General features: G+C 40.1%; 1 protein-coding gene across 5 annotated transcripts in view; it reads right to left on the bottom strand.

Moving 5' to 3' along the window:
* The window catches only part of PLEKHM3 (pleckstrin homology domain containing M3), a 170437-nt gene extending 154029 nt beyond the window's left edge, over positions 1–16408 (bottom strand). For all 5 annotated transcript variants that reach the window (XM_019652959.1, XM_019652961.1, XM_019652962.1 and 2 more), the window contains exon 1: positions 16293–16408. The gene's annotated coding sequence lies outside the window, so the exon portion shown is untranslated. The remainder of the gene's footprint in view (positions 1–16292) is intronic.
* Between the last annotated feature and the right edge of the window lie 3386 nt (positions 16409–19794).

The raw sequence follows: 19794 nt of genomic DNA, 5'->3' as shown, positions 1-19794 counted from the left end.
ACAGCCACATATGCCTTTGTATCTTCACCAAAAAACAAACTAAACAACTAGGCAAGGGCTTTTTTTCCTCACTGACTACTTTCAAGTAGGTTAAACTAGGCAACACCTTTGAAAACTGCTGCAAAGGTACACAATGTGATTTCTTTTTAAAAACTGCATAAACTTTATGATTAATTAAAATCCTTTTTAGCACCTGGGTCTTTATAAACCATTACATTTAAATCAACAGCACCAATCTACATTCTTCAATGTATGTAAATAAACTATTGGGTTGTCGGCAAAGTCATGACACGTTTTTGCAACGAAAAACATGGAAAAAATATGTCATGACTTTTCTGACAACCCAATAGTATATACAGTGCTTTATTTTAAATGTATCAAGGAGGTTTGCAGTTCACTAGAGGTCTGTGGTTAATCTCAGGGAAAGTGATAGTGACTGTGAATGTGTCTACTTTTATATTTTGATATTTATTGTGTTAGCACTCATGAAGACAGGCACAGATTGATTTGTAGAGATAAAATTAGTTGTAATATTTTTCTAGCTGCAGACGGGGTTTTGTTTTCTGTGTCTCCAAGAGGACCTGAGCCTCCTGAATTGTGCGACAAGGTTTCACTAATGTAATTTTGAAACTTGGCAGTTTTTTCAGTTTGATCGTGTACACCAGTGGCTAAGAAAAAGAAATGCATCATAAACCTTAAATCTTTTAGTTCTTTCTTTACTATAATTTCAAGTGAACCTAATAAACAAAATATAAGTTTCCCATTTTATAGAAGAGGCACCAAAGTGCACTGTACTGAGTTATTCATCTAAGATTATATTATGAACATTCCTTCTCTTACCCAGTGCTTAAAATTCAGTATCAAATTCTTTAATCATAGTAGAGAGAAAGTAAATACCTCCAAAATGATTCTTTCTTCCTTTCTTTTTTAATCAAAATACACCTAGGAACTTACTCTTTCTGCTCTCTGCTTGGGTATTCGCAGGCTGGTTAGAAGCACAGAACCACTGAAGGTCAGCACTGCAGGCTTCTGGAATACTTATATCCCATGCGTGCTAAAACCATAGACTGTTAGACAAAGAACGGACCTTTGCGGTCATCCTTGGAGCCCCAACTTTTCACAGGAGGGGACACTGAGACCTAGAGAGAGTAAGAGGTCCCGTGGACACTTTCGTGTGCATTGGCTCATGTAATCCTCATTAAAGGGCAGTAACAATTCAACTTTAGAACCATTTCAATGTTGTTTATCAAAGCATTCTGGAAATCACTCATCTCTCCATCCATCCATCATTTATTAAGGTCACACCAGAATCAAAACACTAAAGATGGAAAGATGAATGAGACACAGCTCTCGCCATAAAGAGGGTCACAGTCTATCGTGATGCGCCTAAGAAAATGAGTCCAAAAAAACTGCCTTGATAGAGGATGGAAATAGTTTCCGGGGGACAGAGGGAGGGGTCAAGGGTCAGTGGAGGTGAGGGAGATACTAACAAAGTCTTGAAAAAGAGGTGCCCTTTGAATTGAGCCTAGAAAACTTAGAAGGTATTTACCTGGATATCTATGAAGAAATTAGGAAGAATAAATGACTTTTTGGTTAGCAAAGGATTTTCAAACTTAGTCTCCATAAGTGAAAACCTCTTACTAGCTTGCCTTGTTTACTTTTGAAATTAATTAATTAAAAAAGAACAACATATTTAGACAGGTCAAAATATGAAGAGTGCATTCCTCTGACAAAGTGAACTGGGTAAAATCAGCATGAGGGTGCAGTGTGGTCTGACTCAGCACAAAGCTGGAAATCAGGAGCCAATCAGAACTGTATTCCAACGATGGCCGCCGCTCATACACTGCTGGGTGGCCTCCCGCAAGCCAGTCAACAAACTCTGGGAGCCTTACTCAGTTATGTAGCCAATGCAATTGCTAATATCAAATTGCAGTCACCTATGGATCAGTCACTAGGTAGCTGTGCCTTTAAAAATGTAAACTGCTGTATAATTATGAAACACACCACTGGACCTCGCCCATTCAACTACCACGTGCTCCCCATCTCTCTCTGGAAAGTTTTGTTGGCCCAACAAAGGCAAAATCAGCAACCAACTATTTATAATACGCTATTTTCAGTCAAACTCAATGACCTATAGATATGTTATCTTATTTTTGTGTAGAACACCGTTTCTGTAAAAAGGGGTTATTTCCCCTATTTTAAAAGATTGAGAAACTGAGATCCATTTGTTAGTGTGGTAATAAAAGCTCAACCCCAAGAATCCCATGTATGCATCAAAAGGTAACAGTGTATTGCTATTTTCTAACAAGGAAATCTGCTGTTTACAACTCATTAGGCAAGGCTAATTAACAGGTTGAATCCGGCTGTCCTCCCACACAGAGATAGAAGCAGATATGAATAATACCAGCCCGGCCCACACAGAGATGCCATGTTCCCCCAAGCTGTTTGGTAAAAGTGCTGACTTCTCCCACTTGACTAAATGGCTTGTAATCAGAACTCAATGATGGATGAGAGGCTGTGTGAGGCCATGTCGTTTTAGGAGCAGCTGGACGATGGTGAAAACGGCAATGCTAAGGACACCTAGGATAAACTGTTTCTGCCAATCCCTTTCCAAACACCAAGAACCAAGGTTGATTACAAGTATGGTCAGCATATGAGGATCTCACGTGTTTTTCACTTTGGTTAAGGCTGCAGTTCACTGAGAATTTTCTAAGATTTACGTGATGTGAAGGATCCACCCCAAGAGGATCAGACACTAAAAGACAACATTTCTGGACCATGAGGCTAAAAGAGGCTATGATTTTTCATGGTGCTTTATCATAAAGATAAAGTAAGCATGTTGATGAAGCACAGGTAAGCCACAGCAGCAGATAAGGAAACGGTGCTAGTGTAGACCTCATAAAAAGAGTTCAGGGATCTTTCAGAGTTGGACAGCTAGAAACACAGGTGGTATCCCATTTTCACAGGCCTGGAGGGAACATTAAATGGCTACACTGTATACAAGTTTCAATAAATGAAAAGTCTATTGCTATGCAATACATAAGGAGTACAATATTAAAGAACAATAATTCATATAGTGTTTTTTCTAGTTCTAAAAATAATAAATACTCATAGAAACTCTGGGAAATACTGACAAATATGAAAAATAAAAATCAGTCATGATCTCATAATTCAAAACAAATAAATCAATAGGTGTGTTTCTGTCCAATATTTAACGGGAATCAGATTATATACAGTTTGGGCACACCATTTAAATGTAAGCTCAAAAAGCAAATACCAGTGAATATTTGCCTTGAAAAAAAAATGTCCCAGAGTGTGGGACACTGTGACACTTATACCTTACAACGTGGCACAATTGAACTTCTCGTCTAATAGCTGTCCCCGGGCCTCCTCATTACACACCCACTAGTGTTCTTCAAAGTCCTGACCCACCCTGATGCTATGGACCTGCCATCCTCAAACATCTCCTCCCTGCGTTTCAGAGGCACCACACTCTCTTGGTTTTCCTCTCCTTTCTACCCTCTTGTTCTCAGTCTCCATCTCCCTCCTTTCCTTACTAGTCATCTCATCAAATGGGGGCATGGCCTGAGCTCTCTTCTCTGACTACAGCTACATGTTATCTTTGGGTCAGTTTATCCACACTTGGGGCTTCAATAATGCCTCTGTTCAAGCCTCCCAAATTTCCACCTTCAGTCTCAATCTCAGGCCTGACCTCTAGTCCTACATGCCCAACTACTTGTCAGAGATTTCTACCTGGCATATCTCAAGGTGAAATTAAGCTCAATTTGTCTAAGATCACACTCAGTTACTCATTCAATAAATATTTTCTGAGCGTTCTTTATGTGCTGGATACAGTTCTAGGCACTGGGGAGACAGTACCAAATAAAATCCTACAATGGCGCTTCCATTGACCACAAGGTCCAACTCTTTAACCTGACATTCTAGGCCTTCTCCAACCTTGGCCTAGCTTTTGCCTGTCCAACGTCCCACTTCTCTTCCATAACACACTCTTTTCCTCCAAACTGGAAGGCTATATTGCTCAAATGTTATGTTTTCCTGACTCCAAGATGCTGCTTAGTTATTTCTGAGTGCCTCTCCCCCCGTCTCCCCACCTCTACCTACTGAAATTCTATCCACTCTTGAAGCTTGAACGCCACTTCTTCCACGTTCTGTCTTTGATCCATGATCCTAAAATGGTCTGCTCTCTCTTTAAACATCTACAGAAGGTCTTTGGTAAAGATCACAAAACGTATGCTGCATGCTGCCTGTTCTTTCTGAAATGACGAAGATAATAATAATTACTGTAGAATTTATCAAAAGCCTATTTTGTGCCAGGTACACTGCTTGGTACTTTATGTCTCTAAATCTCACGATGTATAATGTGGGCACTATTATCTCCATTTTCCAGATGAGGAAACGGAGGCTCAAAGATATATAATTTGCCTAAAGTCACACACCTACCTTACTGGACTTACAGCAACTTGAGAGCAGCGATTCCACCCTATTTCATTTTTATAACCCCCACTGGGCCTAGAACTATGGCTCGTAAACAATGGGTTCTCAGTAAATACTTGTTGAATGAACAGCTGAATGAAGAGTATGTTTGCAAAGCACTGACACCTGTAAATATGAATACCACTCTGGTTTTCTGGCAAAAGTATGTTTGAATTCATGACAAGCTCGTTGAAGTAAAATTTGACATGCTTTCCAAAAACACTATGTTGACTCGAGCTTTTAAAATTTTTCTTGGTAGAGAAAGCTTCTAAGCTATTGAAACCAGGTTTAAAAATAACATGGCAAAGGTCAGGTAGCTAAGACCTCACTCAGACCTTTCACAGAAACAAAAGCACCTATGCAGCACTTGGGGATTATTTTGTGAACCACTCCAAATCAGTAGCTTGGCTGGTCTCGTTTTCCAGTGACTTAGAGCTCCAGCTCTTTCTAATACCAGTAAGATGTTCCTTTGAAATACCCTCAAGCAATCAATTTAAAGCATCTTTCAGTACATCTCTGCGCTTGTTTATTGTCTGCCACTTGCAAAATCGTTGAGACATTTGATGCCCCAAGATGTTTTCCCAGAAACCAAATTAAATATAAGCAGGGCACTTCAAATCTTAGATTGCTTTGTTATTGAAGGCAGTCATATTATTATGCCGCTATGTCAACCGTGCGACAGAAGAGCCACGGCTTCTGCTTGGGGAGCCCATTGCATAAAACCACCAGAATGCCAGCGTGTCCTGTTTTGAGAAACACAACAGACAGACACAAACTTCAGTTATGTAAGAGTCTAAAAATGCCGACTCCATGCTTTCTATTTCTCTTTACCTCTATGGCAAGGAATAATAATTAAAAAACAAACCAAAGAGCCATCCAAATTATCTGCATCCTAGGACTGAGATGCAGAAGCTGAAAACATCCATCACAAAAACCACACATTGCTAGAGCCAACCTCCAATTGCAACAGCTGGTGTGGGCTGAATATGAGACAGACTGCAACAACAAGGTAATAACCACGCCAAAAAGGTACACTGGGGCCTGCAGATATGCAAGACGCCCAAAAAGAGCTAGGGAGGTAGCTTCACAGATCATCAGCTCATACAATTACTTAGAATCTTCTCCTTGAGCCTGAGTAATGGCTGCTGCTTCCAAACCCAATATAGGGCTAAATTTAATCTAATTTTCTCACATAATCCTCAAATTCAGTTAACCTGAGCAAAACTGAGAATAATCATCTTCACGTGCATGGTTTAGAGTATGGTTTATAAAGTGCCTGATACGCTTCTTGATAAATGCATACAGTAAGTAATCTCAACAGAGAGAGGAGAATAATGTAGCAGGACTATTTTAAAGATGAGGAAAGAGAGAGCAAGATGACTCATCTATTGTCAGCTGATGCCCCATGAGGAAGAAGAGAGAAGTTTCTGGAATCCTTGTCTAATATACTGAGTCCTGTGGGCCACCTTAAATCTCTTAGGGACCCTGGTGTTAGAAGGACCATAAATAAGGAGTAAGTAGGTTAAATCCAATCCATGAGCTACCCAATTTTGCATTTATTCAATGAGACAGAGGTGTGGCAATGGAAAGAACAAAAATTTCTGACACCATGGAAGGGTTCATGGCTAGCACTGCCTTCTAAGCCAAATGACTTGCAGCAAGTCAGCCTGACTCAGGTTTTCTCGGTCCTCCTTATCTGCAAAATGGAAATCCTGCCAGTGCCTGACCACCCCCACCTTAGAGAGCTGGGAAGCACGAATGTGGGTAATAACGTATGTGAAAGTTCTTTGTAAAATAAAAAACAATTACTATTCCTATTAGAAGCTCTCTGATTCCTTACCACACAACCATTTATACTCAACGAGCATTTATAAGAGGATGAACCCAGTCCCCAAACACTATGTTAGATGCTAGGAAAACAAAACACCTCCTGCCCTCAAGAGCTTAATAGCGTGTGAGGAAACAACAAAAAGCCAAGTGTAAAAAGGTGCCTTAACAGAAGTACACAAAAGGTGTTATGGGAGCATAAATAAGGAGTCATTACTAATTAAGGGACAATAAAAAGAGTCTTAAGTGACAGAACACAATTAAATGACATAACAACATGTATACAGAGATGACTTCGGTTGAAAGAAGCCAAAGATAATGGAAACAAACATAGGAACAAAGCCAATCATACCTGCTCTAGAAATGATGCCGCTTTCGGCATGAAGCTATCAGCGTACAGTAACAGCTTCAAAGGTCCCTCCAGAGAGTGAGCTTTAAGAGAACTAACAACTGCACAGATAGAAGGCAAGAAGGCAAAGAGCTTCTTCACAAGCTGTCCACACCTTTCTGACCCACAGAACTACCTGGTCAATAAAAGGCCCTTCCTGGTTGGCTGGGATGTCATGGGGAATGAATAACAGCCTCACTTCCTGTTGATGTTAATTCCTTCAGTCACTGTAGCTGATTAGCGAAGGGAGCCTATTTACCACTTTAACCTTCAGAGCAACAGCCAGTGTATGGGTTAGCAGATAGGTATTTACAAAACTGGTTCCTGTGGGCATTTAGGGTGAATGTACATGAGAGGTAATAATTAACTGATTTTTTTTCCTTTTTCTGTCACACTTGAACCTGCTAAAAAGTGAGCCTGGGTCTTTGTCAAATGGCACCTGGAGAGTACCGACCCATGATTAGATCTAAGAAAAGGCAACTCACCGCTTATTTGAAAAAGGGCAGACATGCCCAGTGGTGATGGGCTGCATCCATGACCCCTGCCTCCTTTTTGACAACAACCTTGGCTACCAAGCAGCCTCTTACCACGTCCGCCAGGAAACAAGCGAGGCTGCCAAAGGCAGACAAAACATTATCTTTGATCCTCAAAGACGAGGACAAGGTAAGGCAAAATGGCGGTTGAATCTTTGATATTTTACTATATACAGCATGAAGGTCAGAAAATCTGACAATCATACAGGACAAAGGAGAAGTTTACAAAGTATGAAGGAGAAGAACAATAGGAACTGTATTTTTGTCTCCAAATGTGGGTTTAAATTTCTTTTATTATAGACTATTGTTAGTGTGGAATGGAATTTTACAAAAACAATTCTGTAACGTGTAAACATGCTGGAGTTGAATTCTGGAACTCCGATTGGTCCATATTTCTTTGGCTGTTTTCAGCAGACATTAGGGTGATAATTGGGACTCAAATAGTTACCCAGCAGCAGAGACTATTACTACTATACTCAACTCTAAAACATGTCCTTCAGAGGACTCCTTCAATTGGAGAGACACATGTTAAATGTGGAATAATGTGTTTAATAAAATGTTTAAAAAGAAAAGATAGTTCTTAGAACTCCTAAGCCAAGACCAAGATGAAAGAGTCATAGCTAATATTTATTGAAGACTTACTAATGGGCAATCCTGTGTTAAGCCCTTTATCTGCAGTATGTTGCTGAATCCTCAAAACAACCCTATCAGGGAGCTGCTACTATTATTAACACTTTACAGATAAGGAAATTGAGATTTGACAAAATGAAGTATCCTGTCCAAGGTAATATGGCCAATGAGTGGAAACAAGACTCTAAGATGCACATACAGTCCTGTGTGACAATTAACAGCAAACTAATTACTTTGACCTAATATAGCTAAAATTTTACACACATGCACTTTGAATTTTAGTGTCAAACACCAGCAACTTTAACAAATATTTATTTTTAAATCTTTCTGTTTATGAATCCCTCCACTTGGAAAATTAATTGTTAAATATCATCTTTATACCCAGGGAAATCGTTTATACTTAATTTTCAAAAAAAATCACCTCTGTAATTCTTCTGTGTCATTGTAAGTTCTCTAAGGGAATGGTGGATGAGAGGTCCCTGAACAAGCAGGATAAAAGGCTGTTCTCTAACTAAATAGCTAACCTCAATTCTCTTAGTGACCTTGGACACAATACTCGGAATGCCTGTAAGGGTATAATAACTGTGACTTCGTTTAGGCCAAATGAGTGCTTTTGCAAATGTTTACATAGCCCTAATTGCCCAAATCTTTTACTAATGTTTCCCTAAGACATCATTTTTCATTTAGCCAATAAATAGAAACACTTGTAAAAATGTTTGCTTTAAAAAAAACCTGGAAATAAGTGTTTGTGTGGAAAGAATTAAAAGAAGTATTTTCAAATTAAATGTGACTATAGATAATCCAAATACATTTTAACTATTAAGGCATGTCCAAATAAATTGCCTCCTTCTAAAACCAACTTAACTTTTTTTGTGAGGGTGATGGGGGGACAAATATCAATGTATATGGGGTTCAAACAAAATAAAGTTGGCCCACAACCTTCAGTTGTATTTCTTAAGTGTATTAAAAGATGATACACCCAGGGTTTCATGTGACCACACTACAGTGAAAATATAGACATCATATCTAACCTTTCATTGAAGGGCAATTACTTTTGGATCACAAGGTCTGGAGTTAGAAGACCTGACTTTGAACCTTCCATGCGCTACTTACTACCAGATGTAATTCTGGGCAAGTCACCTGAACCTGAACTTCAGTTACTTCGATGTAGGTCAAATAAGGATACTTGTCCTACCTCCTTCAAAGGTTGTTTTGGAGTGTAAATTAAATGACATAAGGTAGTACTTTGTGAACCCCAAAGCAGGGTACAGAATGCCAATAGGAGTCGCCACCGTATGGGACCAGAGGAAGGGTCACCCACCACATTCTCTTTTATTTTCTCCCATTATAAACCAACAAGCTGGTGGAGAGAGTGGTGACAGCATTAAGTTTAAGAAGCTCTGAGATAACATTTTAATTTACTCAAGAGATCACCTGCATTGTGCAAGGCAGCACGAGCTGCTATGCACCAGCTTTTCTGCTGGTCTTGGAGTGAAGGAATTCAGTAGTGCAAGATGCCGGATGATTCAAAAGGAGTGTCTCTTCTCGAAGAAGAAAAAACAAGTAAGTAAAACCTTTCTTTGACTCCCTAAGTTCCTCCACAGCTCGGATACTTCTCCCTCCTCCCTTTTTCTTCCAAGTTTCTTGAAAAAATGTTCCTAATGCTTGCTGACTCCGCCTCTCACCACCCATTCACTCTCCCCACAGAAGCAGTCTGTTCTACCCCAGCTGAAACTGCACAGGCCGAGGTCACCGACAATTTCCTTGTTGCTAAACCCAGGAGACTTTGCACTCCCCAGCTGACTGACCTCTCAGTATTAGACCTATTGAACATCTACTCTTTCTATTGCTCTCATGAATTCACTGATGCAACCTTTTTGGTATTTCTCCTTTACCTCTGGGGGCTCCTTTCAGTCTCCTCTATGAGCTCCCCTTCCTATGCGCAAATCATAAATGTAGGTATATTCCCCTATTCCCCCCATAACCCTCTGACTCAGTTCCTCTTCTGCCTGAGTAATCTTCTCAATTCCTGTGATTTCAGCTACAATCCACGTGGTGGGTAAGTAATAGATTGTTCTCCTGAGCTCTAGACTCACATGTGCAATTGTCTTTTGGACGTCCTCTAACTCCTAACAGGCACAAATTCGAACTCCTCATCTTACCCTCAACCTGTCCCTCCTCCTGGCATTCTCCATACAGTGAAGCATATCATCCACGCCGGAAAGCTGAACGTCATCATCCTTGACCCTTCCGGCTCCCTCATCCACAATCACTTCAAATCAGCAGGTCATGCTGATCCCGCCTCTGTGGGACCTGCCAAATCTATCCATTTCTCTCCTCATTACTGCCTTAGTTCAGACACCACCATGCAGTCTTCCACCTTCAGTCTTGCCCTCCCTATCCATTTGCCACACGGCAGCCAGAGTGGGCTTTCTAAAATGGAGACCCTGTTATCTTCTGGATAAGCCATATGCTCATCAATATTTCCTGTAAGATAGAGCTCAGGACCACCTCCTTTCCTGGTCCTCTCTCTTTACTCTCCCTCTCCACACCCCAGCGCCCAACACACAGGCACGCAACTTTAATTCAGCCTTCAGGGCTTTGCTGAGGTATCACTTCTTCCCTGGCCTCCCACATCGATTTTGGACACCCCTTTTATGTGCTCCTGGAGCATTCAGATTTCCTCGATTATAATACTTTTCACTCGGTGTAAAAACGGCCTGGTTACTTGTGTGTCTCCCCCATTAGACTATAAGTTTCATGAAGGCCAGAATTATGCCTAGCTTGTTCAAGATTGTATTCCTGGTTCCATTTACAAGAGCTCTGTGCCATGACCCAAAACAAGTACTTAATTCTTACTTGTTTAGTCAACGAACCAATGAATCCCTAAGGGTGAAACAGAAGTTGTTCTGGAAAAGTTAAAGTGCTGATAAAAAAAAGGGGGGAGGGGGTTAAGAAAACATGAAGGAGATCATTTAGCTAATTTCCTGATGCATAAAAACTGCTGGTTACATTTCTGACATTTTCTAACCTGTAATACATGTTCTCTGTTCTGTGACTTGAAATCTAAATGTATAATCACATCTACAGATTACAAGGTGAAGTGGATATTTAGCAATTTCCCAGTTAGATAAATGTTCAAAATTAAACTAGATAAGACAGAACAGAACAGCTTTAGTTTGTCCTGAATTATAAATGGGTTACACTAATCAAGATAACTGAACAAATAAATCTCTACCACACTCATAAATGTGGCATATAACTAGGGAATCCAATCTGAAACACGTATCTCAAATTAACAGTTAATGAGTATCTGAAAAACAAACAATGTTAATGAAAATAGTATGCCTGACATCTCACTGCAACGGCCTCTATATTTTGACTTTGGTGTTTGCTCATAACTCATGTTGCCATCAAGATTAATTACACTCATGGACCAAATAAAGTTCTCACCTTATTGTTAGTGTGAAAGTAAATTATGTGGGCTTTTTATTGTCTGTCTGGTAATATCTACAGTAGCTGATGAAATACAGCCAACAATGCATGGAATTTAATACTGGTGGTCATTTTTATCACATTCTCACTCACTACTGAGTCCTCTGAATTATTTAGCTTACACCAGAAGCTCCAAGCTATGGTATAGTTTGGCTACTTAAGAACCAAATACAAAATCCACTCTAAAAGAAAAAGGGGGAGGGGGGGAAGCAACTCCTTGCTAGATATCCCTCCATATGGTTTCTTTTAAAGGATTAACATGTCTCATGAAGAAAACCACCATTTGGCTAGCAGCCAATGGGGCAACAGACACTTTCTGTATTTTTCTATAGGTGTGAGAGGATAGGGTAAAGTGGAAACAGGAAAAGGAGCCAGTGAAAAAAATGAAGGCGTAGCAGTGGTCTGGAGCTCCTGAAAACTGTGTAAAGATGGAATGTCTTGTAAAAATCTGCCCAAAATGATCTAACATTTTCCAGGTTTCTATTCAAATCAGGTTTTCTGAAACTAATAATTAAAGTAGCACCCATCTACCTGCCTGCTTCTTAACATGTAAATGTATGACTTAACTACAAGTACTAGGCTACATGCATGATCAAACTGAAATACAGTATATCAAGTATCTGATAAATAGTCAATAAATATCAGCTTTGGATGTTTTTTAATGCAGATATTACTGGCCTAGGTCTAGCTTGGTTTTCCTAGTCACAACATGCAGGGTTTTTTTGTGTTTATTTTGTTTTTGCCAATGGTTACATATTCATCACAGTTCTTTATTTTCCACTTGTATAATTAACCTATGTCTATAGCCCAAAGCCTAAATTCCATCAATCCATAAGAAAGACTTTTAATAAAAATTCAACCAAGTACCTTCTTTTTCTATTATTTAAGTATGCCATTCAGTGATCTTTCTGCCACAAAGCTTTGAACGATTGCCCATCAAGAAATAAGTTACCAACTTTATCCTCAACCTTTCCAACAACATTTATCATTTCCTATCTCACAGTTTTCTTTTAAAAAAATCACTTTCCGCCACATATTTAAGATAGTTATAGCTTTTTATTTTCTCCATTATTTGACGGGACAAGGTTTTAGATTCATTGTATTCACCAGTGTGGAGACTTAACAGCTTTAATATAATGTTTATTGACTATTAGGATTATCAACAACTACTACATGTTCATTGTTCAACATTTTTAAAATACAGGAAAGTATAAAAGGAAAACTAAACAATGCTTATTCATCCTCCAATTGGAAAAAAACTCGCTGCCCCATTTTGGCCTTTTTGGCACCTTTCCTATGTAGGTAGATCTTTCTGGGTTTTTTTTTTTTTAACACAGTTGAGAGCATACTGTAGATACAGTTCTCTATTCTATTTCCCTCATTTAACAATAATCAGTAAACATCTTTCCACAGTTAAAAATTCTTCATAAATATCCTTTTAAATATCTGTATAACACCTTATCTTTTTATGATACCACAATTTATTTAAACTGTTCCCCTGTTCTTGGGCATTTAGGCTACTGCCAATATTTGACTTTTCCAACCAAAACCATTTTAAGCATTTGTGAACATTAACTTTTAAAACATTTCTCGTAAGTTCCTTTGGGTAGCTTGCTAGAAGTGGAATTACTGGATCAAGGAGGAGGAGCATTAATGAGGTTTTTTCATACATTCAGCCAACGAGCTTTACAGAAAGGTTATAACATTTGCACACCCCTCACAGCATCTGAGAGTGTCTGCTCCACTGCACACTTACTAATGTTATAATTTGTTAAATCTACATAAATATGAGAGCAGGAATAATAATACCTTGCGGTTGCTTCAATTTCATTTCTTTGATTAATGGTAAGAGAATGCATTTTCCAATGTCTATTAGACATTTCATTTTCTCTTCTAGGTATAGTCTGTTCCTGTCTTTTGCCCATTTTTCCACTGGGAGTCTGTATTAGTTTTCTATTGCTATGTAATGTATTTCCACAAACTTAGCAGCTTAAAACTTTGTACTTCACCATTCTGAAGGTCTGAGTCTGGGTAGACTTGGCTGGGATCTCTGCTCTGGGTCTCTTTCACAAGGTTGAAATCAAGGTGTTGGCCAGGCAGGGCCCTTAACTAAAGGCTCTGCTAAAGAACCCAGTTCTAAGCTCATTCAGTTTGTTGGCGGGCTCCAGTTCCCTGAGCCCTAGCTAGGTCTAAGGTTCCAGTTTCCATGAGGGGCCACCCTCAGCAACTCTAGGCCTCCAGCATTTCTTAAGGTTGCCCTCATTCCTTCTCAGGAGTCCCTTCCATCTTCAAAACAGCAACAGCATGTTCAGTCCTTCTCAGGCTTCAAATCGCTCTGATTTCTCCAGCCGGAGAAAATGTCCCACTTTTATGGGCTCTTGTGATTAGATTAGGCCAACCCAAGTAATTTCCCCCATCTTAAATTTAACTGTGCCATATAACAACATAATCAAAGGATATTTCATCATGTGTACAGGTTCCAGGGATTAGGGCATGCAATCTTGGTGTAGAATTTTTAGAATTCTGTCTGCCATAGATTTTTAGGTGTTCTTATAATTTGTTTGTGCTCTTTATGATGTCTTAATTGCATAAATTTGCCACATAAATTAAATCTTACTGATGAATGCCAGAAGTTGCATATTCACAAAGGCAAAAGCAACTGTGGATGGGGCTGCTGTATGCTAACAAAGATTCTGAATATGTAACTTTGCTAACACCAATACTTTAAAAAATTTTTAATTGTGGGAAAACACGCATGATAGAAAATTGATCATCTTAACCATTTTTAGGTGTACAGTTTAGTGCCATTAAGTACATTCACACTGTTTATGCAACCAATCTCTAGAATTCTTCATCTTGCAAAACTCTATACACATTTAACAACTGTCCATTTTGACCCTCCCCCCAGCTCCTGGCAACTACCACTTCACTTTCAATACTGGTATATTTTTATTTTATGTATTTATTAACAAACATGCATGTAGACAGCAATTACTACATTCCCTTTCTAAGCACTTTAAAAATATTAACTCATTTAATCCTCACAACAATCCTGAGATCAGTACTGTCATTATTCTCATTCTCCAGATTAAGGAACATAGCAAGTAAACTCTCAAAGGTTATGCAATAGGAAGTGGCCAAGAAGAAATTCAAACCCAGTCTGGCTTTACAGTTCTTGCTATGAACTGTGAAAATATTCATGATGAAGACAAACTCATCAGGCATTAATAGTATTTCCTTGCTGTGCATGATTTAAAAACACTTCTCGAGTGCTTTCCTTCTAAAAAAAAATACATAAATAAATAAAATACTTCTCTATGTGCAATTTAACCTAATATTCTTCCACTGACTAAAAGTTAAGACTGTATAACCAAGGTGATATAAATCAACCAACCTTTTAAGCCCAATTATGGTTCAGGCATTTTCATGAAGTTAATGAAACAAAAACTGCCTTTATTTTATTTTAGGTACACCAATTAAAATTTACATGTGGCATTTAATAATAAAATATCTTATGAATGAATACAAATAACAACTCATTGAGACTACTGAAATTAAAAAACTAAAGAAACTGTGGGCTGGCCGAGTGGCGCGATGGTTAAGAACTCGCTTGGGATGCCAGAGGGCCCCGGTTCGGATCCCACATATGAGGGCCAGTGACACTGCCCTCTACAGCTAAGATGCTGAACAACAGCTCAACCTGGAGCTGGGTTGCCATGAGTCGCCAGCGACGGCGTAGGCTGCAGCCCCTGTGGCAGTGGGTTGCCATGGGCTACCGTGTGTAGCCAGCAGCCAGCGTGAGCGGCCAGCAGCCAGCGTGAGCGGCCAGCAGCCGCAGTGAGCGGCCGTCCAGAAGCCAGCGACTGATCTGCCTCAGCAGGGAAGAGCACAATGTTGGTGCCAACTTGGGCCAGTGAAGCAACGTCCTCCACAACTAGACTGAAGAACAAAAATGACAGAAACTTGTCTGTTCCCCTTTCCCCAATTCCCCAGCCCTGTTCCCATCCCCCCAATTCCCCAATAAAAAATCTTAAAAAAAAAAAACAAAAACAAAAAAACTAAAGAAACAATTCACCTTGGGCAAGTTTCTTAATCTTCCTATGCCTCAGTTTCTGCATATATGAACTGGCGATAATGATAAGGATAGTAAGAATATTGTGAGGATTAAAGAGTACAGATTATATTTATATATATATATATATATATATATATATATATATATATATATACACACAAGAACAAAAAACAGGTGTTTCTCTTTTCCAAGGAGGAAAAATCTTCAAGTTTACAACCGCATAGCTCAGTGTCAGTTTAACCTGGTAAATTCAAATCCGTCCTGTTTTGCAAGCTATAAATCTAGATCAGTCTTAATGCCGTTTATTTGTGTATCTCAGTAGTAACATTTTATTTGAGCAGCGGGTCAGAAATTTCCTTATCCTGATTTTTTAAGCTTAGTAATTTTCTCAGAAGAGCAAATCATGCTTTTCATCAGTCACACTGTGTCATTAACTATACGTTAAAAATGAGCAGAGTCAACAGAAGGAACAATACTTGTTTCTTTGGGAGCCCCAGCTTGATGTTAACAGCTCTGCTGAGGTTAGGTTTCTAGGACCCGGGGGAGGAAGCCGGAGCCGGGAGGATGGGGATACTAAAAACATCGCACAGAACAGCATCAGCTATTTCCACTGCTTTCTACTTATATACCTGATTCATAAAAATAAGCAGACAAGGCATCATGTAATCTCCCCTAACCCAGTACCCATTGCAATGCAGTGCAGTCTCCAAAATGAAAATTAAAAAAAGAGCATGGAAGAAACAGCAAAATCACCGCTACCCCTGGGAGCTTCAGATATTTACAATGCTGTCATCCCCACACCCTTCCCCCAGTGGTCATCCAGGCAGCACAGAAGCAGGAAGATGCTCACCTGGCCGCGGCTGCTTCTTTGCTTTCACCTGCGAGGCCTGCAGTCTACTCCTGGCTGGGGCTAGGCTTCGGGAACCCGGCCGCCTCACCCTGACAGCCGGTCTAGCCGCAGACCTCCGCCGGGCTCTCTGTTTACAAGCGCTTCTCGCGGTCCCACACTTAAATGCTTCCCCCGCAGTAGCCCGGGAAGCGAGACCCACACACACAAGGTTCCAGGCTCTGAAGATGTCTTTCCTGTCGTCAGGACCAAGCGTTCTGACCGCGCCCACCAGGCCACGTTATCTCTTTGTTTTCTTATACACCTTTTTTTATTACACACATTTTGAAAACAATGGTTTTTGCCGCAGAGTCTCCTCATTTGCCCCTCTCAATGCCCAGATGATGTTTGCAATTGGAAAATTTCACTTGGAAAGTACCAGGGACAGGACCCATTTTTAGCAGCTCCCTTGTCTAACAGAACTACTCAAATAAGTTTTCTGAAAATAGGACTGTTGGAACCTGAAGATTGCTTCTCATTTCAAGTTTGGAATTGCAGTGAAAATCAATTTTCACTTTTCATGTTGCAGATTGCAGGTTGAAAGGGGATGGTTTTGAGGGGTAGCCTTCAACCCTCATTAGGATTCCCAGCTACACAAAAACTGGCGGGTGACCTGGGACCTCCTTAGAGACCCCATCTTCCCCCACCCCACAGTGACTTTGGCCAGTTTGCAAGAGGGTGGTAGTCAGGCTGGAAAACCTTATTTGAAGTTTCCTGCCTTTTTCTCCATCCTATCACACTTTTTAGCCATTTTCTCAGTTTATATTGGGTTGTCTGAAAAGTCATGACACATTTTTGCAACAGATGGCACTAGTTCATTTTAGGAAGTACTAGAGTCATTCACATCTATGTTATTGCTATGTAATTTGACAGCTGACAGTTCTAGCTTCATTCTAAAAAAAAAAATTGAGCAATCTGGTTGAGTTTTGGAAATTTTACAAGTTGAAGATGGAAGACCAAACTGCATTTTCACCATATTTTACTGTTTTACTTTCATAAAGGGAAGAACGTGCATCAAGCTTGTGAAAAGTTGCATAAAGTTTACAGTGACAATGATCTACAAGAACTTCAGTGCCAAAGACGGTTTGCAAAATTCCGTGCTGGTGATTTTGATCTCAATGGCACTCCTCAGTCAGGGAGGCCTACTGAGGTTGATGACAAAATAAAGGCATTCATAGAGTCAAACCCACGTTACACAACTCAAGAGATTGCAGAAACATTGAACATCCATCATTCAAGCGTTCAAGACCACCTGAAGAAGCTGGGATATGTAAGCAAGCTTGATATTTGGGTTCCGCAAGAACTCAAAGAAGTTCATTTGATGGCACGTATAAGCATCTGCAGTATGCTCATTAAACATGAGGAAAATAATCCTTTTTTGAAGCGACTGATAACTGGTGATGAGAAGTGGATTGTTTACAACAATGTGGTGTGCAAATAGTCTTGGTCCCAACGTGATGATTCACCTCACATGACATCGAAAGCAGACATTCATCAGAGGAAGGTTATGCTCTCAGTGTGGTGGGATTTTAAAGGTGTCATGTGTTTTGAGCTCCTACCAAGGAATAAACAATCAATTTGAATGTGTACTGTTGGCAACTGGGTAGTTTGAATGAATCCATCATCCAGAAACATCCAGAGCTTGTTAATTGTAAAGGAGTTGTGCTCCATCGTGACAATGCGAGACCACACACAAGTTTGATCACCCGTCAAAAATAATTGGGGCTTGGATGGGATGTGTTGCCACACCCACCATACTCGCCTGACCTTGCGCCATCAGACTTCCACTTGTTTCGCTCTCTTCAAAACTCCCTGCGTGGTATAACGTTCAATTCAGATGAGGCTGTAAATCAGCACCTTGTTGGGCCGGCCGAGTGGCGTGATGGTTAAGATCTGGCTTGCGACGCCAGAGGGCCCTGGTTCGGATCCCACATGGGAGGGCCAGTGACACTGCCCTCCACAGCTAAGGTGCTGAACAACAGCTCAACCTGGAGCTGGGCTGCCTTGAGTCACCGGCGACGGCATAGGGGAAAAAAAAGAAAAAAGAAAATCAGCACCTTGTTCAGTTTTTCGCAAATAAAGACAGGTCCTTCTATGAACGAGGAATTATGAAACTCACTGAAAAATGGCAAAAGGTTATTGAACAAAACAGGCGATATATCATTGATTGATCTTTGTTCTTTATATAAATAAATGACCTTTGAAAAACATAGACAAAATATGTCATGACTTTTCTGACAACACAATAATTACACAATTTATTCACCTGTTTAATTGGCTTCTTCAACCTTACTCCAGCCTCACCTACAAACTCCCTGAAGGCAGGAACTCTTTCAGTTTCACTCACTACCACATAATAGTCACAAAGCACACTGCCCAATCTGTATATGTTTGAATGAATGAATGGAAAAAAATTGTCAAAGAAGGCCAGAAAAAGCAGCATGATAAGAATAAAAAAATCTGATTACCTCTCCCCCTTAAAGTTTAATGAGAACATCTTTAACTATTGAACTAAAAAATATATATCCTTTGGTTGATGTTCAGAGTTTAAATGCGTTACAAAAAAAAAAAGACTGCAATGTGAGATACATTTCTTGTTCCCTCCCTAAACATGGCATGGTTTCTTTTGGCTCAGGACATTGGTATATGTGGGTTTCTCTGATGAGGGCTCTCACCCCTGCCCCATCTCTTTAGCCTGGCCAAATTTCCTTGCTCTTTAAGAAGCAAGTGACATTACACCTCTCCCGAAAACTTCTGACAGAGGAACCTGTTCCTTTTATGCATGCCCAGAGGAACTCACGTGTCCCTCTTTCAATGCATTTGTCACATTGCACCAAATTCATCTATATACTCATAGGTCTTCCAGACCAGTGCTTCTCAAACTTTAATGTGTGGGGATCTTGTTAAAATGCAGATTATGATTCAGGAGGTCTGTGGTGGGGCCTCTGCACCTCTAGTGAACTCCCAGGTGATACCACATTTTGAGTGTCAAGGCAGTTGGATGCTTGTTACAAATGCAAATTCCCAAGTCATACACAGCACCGATTTTTATTCTGAAGATCTACAATAAAATACTGAATTCTGTGATTTTAACGAGTGCCATAAAGTGCTTTCAATATAGGTGATGTTAAACAAAAACCTTCGAGACCAAAAGCTGTCCTGAAAGAAAGGCTATATGCTAGCCAGAGAAAGGACCAGGTCCTGGGACATGCAGTCAAAACCATCAGCATCAGGGCTAGATGGAGAAGACAAACATGCTACCATCCTGGGGTTGGCAGGGCTCTGGTATGCAATGAGTTTGGGGAAGAAAGGTGTAAGCTGTTTTGAAAGAATTTACATTGGCTATAGATAAGGGGGCAAGAAAAGGCGAAGCAGGTTCTGGGACAGAACTATGTGTTTCTGGATTGGTGGTGAGCAATAATCTGGATGTTCACGAGTAAGCAGGATGGGTGGCATCTGGTGGTGG

The sequence above is a fragment of the Hipposideros armiger genome, unplaced genomic scaffold (assembly GCF_001890085.2).
Source record: "Hipposideros armiger isolate ML-2016 unplaced genomic scaffold, ASM189008v1 scaffold_190, whole genome shotgun sequence".
Taxonomy (NCBI): domain Eukaryota; kingdom Metazoa; phylum Chordata; class Mammalia; order Chiroptera; family Hipposideridae; genus Hipposideros; species Hipposideros armiger.
The sequence above is the reverse complement of the archived record's forward strand: the minus strand, read 5'-3'. Positions and strand labels throughout refer to the sequence as shown.